The following is a 5,410-nucleotide window of genomic DNA, read 5'->3' as shown; positions in this document are numbered from 1 at the left end:
CAATCTCGTCACTATGTTTAATTACTTGGCCTTTTACTTTGTGTTCCTGTTATTTCAGCAATGAATAAATGTTACTGGCAGAAGTAAATTACATAAATCTCCACTCAAACTGTTCACTGTGGTCCTGTTCTCCTTCTGATTAAAAGATGGGCTAACAGCTACTGGGCATTGACTTAGTTGTTTATTTACAATAAGGCATCTATTTGGCACAAGGTCTGTGAGTGTTATGAGAATTAATGATTTATAAATAAATGAAAAATAATTATCTTACCCATTGACTTAGGATTTGAAAGTTTAAAAAAACATTAAGACATGGCAATTCTTTTAAAATTTTTTTCGTTCTTCTCTTAGACATTACATCTTCTTCCCTTCATTCTTCCCTCCCTCTTCCTACAGATCCAGTTCTCCTCCATTTCTCTTAAAAAAAAAAAAAAAAAAAAAAGGTCTCCCAGGCATGTCAGCTGACTACGCCATAACAAGTTCCAACAAGACTAGGTACAAACCCTCATATCAAGGTTGGAGGAGGTAACCCACTAATATGAAAAGGGTTCCAAGATCAGGCCAAATAGTCAGATATACACTCCTCTCCCACTGTTAGGAGTCCCATAAGAAAATCAAACTATATAACCATAGTGCACGTGTGTGTGTGTGTGTGTGTGTGTGTGTGTGTGTGTGTGAGAGAGAGAGAGAGAGAGAGAGAGAGAGAGAGAGAGAGAGAGAGAGAGGTGCAGACAGACATTGATGATTTCAGTTTTAAAGAAGAGTAAGTGGTCTGGAAAGTTGGCTCAGTGGTTAAGAGCACTAGCTGTTCTTCTAGAAGATCTTGATTCGAATCCTGCACAATTTACAGCTGTGGGTGGTTTCAGTTCCAAGGGATCCTCACCATCTCCTGATCTCTGTGAACACTGCATGGATTCACATACATGCAGGCAGAACACCTACAGAAAGTTGGAAATAGATCTACCTGAAGAGCCTGCTATACCACTCCTGGGCTTATACCCAAAAGACACCCCACCATGCCACACGGGTACATGCTCCACTATGTTCACAGCACCCTTGTTTGTGATAGCCAGAAGCTGGAAACAGCCCAGATGTCACACAATGGAAGAATAGATACAGAAACTGTGTTTCATTTACACAATGGAATACTATTCAGCTATTAAGAATAAGGACATCATGAGTTTTGTAGGCAAATGGATGGAACTAGAAAACATCACCCTGAGTGAGAAATTGCAGACCCCAAAGGACATGCATGGTATGTACTCACTAATAAGTGGATACTAGCCAAAAAAAGCACAAAATACCCAGGATACAATCCACAGAACTCAAAAAAGGTTAACAAGCCATAGGGCCAAGTGAGGACATTTTAATCCCAATAGGAAGGGAGAAGAAACCAGAAGGCAGAGGGAGGGAGGGAACTGGGTAGGAGAGGAGAGGGGGAGAGGTGGGGAGCCAAGGGAACATGATCAGGTATGGGGGGGCAGGAGTGAAGCCTCAAGAGCCAGAAGAATAAATGGAAATATACAACCCCGGGAAGTGGGAAGTGAGGGGACCCTCTAGAATGGACCAGAGACTCAGGAGGTGAGAGAATCTCAAGATTCAAAGGGAGGGACCTTAGATGAAATGTCCAACGGCAGCCCCCGGCCTGGGGACCCCAAGACTACACCCTGTAGTCCAAGGGTTATGAGAGAGGGGGAAGAGGGAATCGGTTCCCAACACTGACCAGAGTGCATGGCGAATCTTGATGGAGCAGAGACTCTCTATGGTTAAAGAGCTTTATTATAGAAATGTAGGGGGAAAGAGAGAGAGAGAGAGAGAGAGAGAGAGGAGAGAGGAGAGAGGAGAGAGTGAAGGCTAGAGAGAAAGAGAGAAAGAGGGAGAGAGGAGAGGAGAAGAGGAAAGAGGAAAGAAGACAAAGAGAAAGGAAAGAGGAGAGAGAAGTGAGAGGTAAGAGAACAAAGGAGTGGGAGAGGTGAGTTTGGGGCCTAACAACCCCTTTTATGGTCTTTACTGTTGCTAGGTAACTGGTGAGGAGTTTAGCCTGAAGGTCAGAAGCTTGGGCCATTGAATACATGACTATTGACCATGCTTCTCTTGTGGGGGTTGGGGAGGGGGCAGTAACTTAGGCAGGGGCCAGAGTTCCAGGAGCATGAGGGAATGCCTACCGTGTCATGAAGGTGAATTATCACCACCGGGGTTTAGACCTCAGCTCAACTGGAGATCAGCCTGCAATTACCCCCAGTCCACCTCCAGTAGAAAGACAGGACATCAAGTCGCGGGATGGGGTTGCCATCCCACAGTCAAAAACTCTGAATCATAATTGTCCCTGTCTAAAAGAACTGCAGGGACAAAAATGGAGAAGAGACTGAGGGAAAGAAGGTCTAGTGACTGGCTCAAATTGGGACTCATCTTGAGGGGAGACTCCAAGGCCTGACACTATTACTGATGCCATCATGTGCTTACAGATAGGAGCCTAGCATGGCTGCTCTCTGAGAGACCCAACAAGCAACTGACTGAAACAGAGGCAGATACTAACACCCAATCAGTGGACAAAAGTTGGGGACCCCTGTGGTTGAATTAGGGAAAGGCTGGGAGGCTCTAAGGAGGAGGGTGACACCATAGGAAGACCAGCAGTCTCAACTAACTGGGACCTGTGAGATCTCTCAGACACTGAGCTACCAACCAGGCAGCATACACTAGCTGGTCTGAGGCCCATGGACACATACACAGCAGAGGACTGCCTGGTCTGGCCTCAGTGAGAGGAGATGCACCTAACCCTTGAGAGACTTGAGGACCCAGGGAGTGGGGAGGCCTGGTGGGTGTGGGGAGGGTGTGGGGATGTGGGCACATCCTCTTGGAGACTAGTGGGGAGAGACTGGATGAGGAACTGTTGCGGAGGGCAGAATGGGACAGTAATAATGACTCGACTGTAAAAAGGGATTAAAAATAATAAAAAAGAAAATTGTTTAGTTGCAAGTAATTGATGAAACTGGAGATTGGCATTAAATGAAAAAATATATTTGGAAAGACAAATAATCACACTCATTTACACATAGACTCTTGGTTAAAAAACAAGATACATGAAATTAAAAGGAGGGCCCATAAGGGAAGAGAAAGGAGAGGAGAAGGACAACCATGGACCAAATACATTGTATACATGTTTGAAAATGTCATAATAAAACCCATGCTACAAACATTTTAGAAGTTCAGTTCATGGTGAAAGGCCCCTGTTCCCGGGGAGACCCTCTCTCAAGTCCTGGGATGAGACGATGCCCCAATAACTCGAGAGAAACTATTCTTGATGCAATATGCATGAGGTTTAATCGGGGAAAATTCAGTATGCTGAGGTTGAGCTCATAGGAGATCGGCCCTCAGCAGTTACAATTGAGAGCTTTTTAAAGGGAAAAACCTCAAGGAAAGGGGGGATAAGTTCACAAAGAATGGGGAAGCTGAGTAAACATTACAGCTCATCTCTTATGGAAGGCTGGGGAACTAGCTCTCCTTAGGCAGCAGTTATAACCAGTCTGTTTATCTACTTTTCTTCAGCCATTTTTAAAGACATTTAAAATTAGTGTCGCACAAAGTCCCATTGAACGGAGTGTTTCTGAGATCCTCTCTGTGACGACACTTAATGCAATCTCCAGCTCTGGTTAGCTTGCACACTGTTGTAAGACCCCCAACTCAACGTGTTTTCTTTAAAAAAAAAAAAAATCCCTAAAAACAAAGCTCAGCAGAGAATTCTTTGTTCTTTCACCTTCAGCCTGAGATATAGGTGACCACTAAAACTGGCTCATCGCAACTGACCCACCCTGGTGCCTGACTCATTGTGTAAGGGACTAAGAATATTTGCCAAAGAGAGCCTGTAACTCTTTCGTAGGAGATGAGCTGTAATGCATCATCCCCATGCTTATGATGTTTACTTAGTTTCCCCACCAAGAATGTTTACCAGCTGGCCTTGAACTCATGATTCTCTCTTCTCAGCTTGAGTGGCTAAGATTACAGGCCTGCAACAGACCAGGCACTGCTTACTAAGTTTAGGTTGCTTGCCCTTTACCCTAAGGCGGCCTGATGAAGGCTTTGTTTTTGCTTTGGAGGGTTTTTGTTTGAAACCTACCTGCTGACCACTTGAGTGTTAACTTCTCCAGGTTAATGCTGGATATTCACCCTTTTTGGTCTCCTAGAGAGTGAGAATCATAAATATATCCCACCCTTACAGAGTGGCACAGTTTATGGAAGAGTCTAATAGTGAATCTAGCCCAGGTTTTGTTACCGGGGAAGGCACCTAATGGAAAACCACTCTTTGGGTATGAGGTTGCTGGCCGAGCAGTAAAGGATGGTTTTAAGTCCATCAAAGCTTTTGTAGCTCCCATTCGAGGCAGGTGAGCATCTAATTAGAGGAATCTGAGAGCCGGTAGCTTTAGTACTCAGGTGTGGTCTGTGTTGAGTTTGACAAATGTCAGCTTCAGTAATAGTCTCCCTCCTGTGTGGTAGAAGGCAGTTTTTTTCTCTGATGTATCTCCAGTTTAGTGCCATGTGACCAACCTGCCTTTCCTATATCTTCCTCCCCCTACCCTCATAAATGGCTGTATATAGTTTAGGTGATCAGGAACAATTTGGTATTTATTTTACTATTATTTATTAATTTTATTTGAAAATCTCTAATTTTGGTACATTTCAAAATAGGAAACAGAGATTAAATTTACACATTTTTTACTTGAGCATGAAAACGTATTCTAGAACCAGGCAGCCTTTCAGACTGAAAGTGATTGAGAGTGCCCACGTCAGCAGGTCATATCTGTAGCCCAAGAAAAAGTGCGACACACAGAAATAGCTTACTACCTGGGAGTCTAACGATCAAGGGTTACTTGAACCCAGGAGTTCAAAATTGACCTGAGCACTATAGTAAGACCTAGATCCTCCCCCACCCCACAAAACAAAGGGGACACCCACAAACAAGTAAAGAACCCAGGAAAACAAAAACACTTATTACACTGTACAAACATGATTTGAACAAGTAGCCTGTGATTCACTTCTTTGGCCCAAGTGTATAATATCAAATGAGATTGCGGTTTGCTTATACATGTAACTAGGGTGTCATTTGCTATGTACAAAGGTTCTTTGGGGACAAATTTTTTGTTCAAGTGCAGAGGCTTCTTTATCCCAAATTTACTCTGATTCAACACACCCCTACCATCATTTTATTGAATTCTCACATGATTCCCTTGATGAAATTATTCATATTTTTCAAGTAAGCAAGCCAAGACTTAGGAGATAGCACGAGCTGCCAAGAGCAGCCAGGTTCTCTGCGTTGTGAGGAGTGGGTCATACCTTAACAGCAGTGTCAGTAAAGACATGCCTTGGCTAGCGTACCTTAACAGCAGTGTCAGTAAAGACATGCCTTGGCTAGCGT

This window comes from Mus pahari, chromosome 20, assembly GCF_900095145.1.
Source record: "Mus pahari chromosome 20, PAHARI_EIJ_v1.1, whole genome shotgun sequence".
NCBI lineage: Eukaryota > Metazoa > Chordata > Mammalia > Rodentia > Muridae > Mus > Mus pahari.
Note: the sequence above shows the minus strand (reverse complement) of the source record.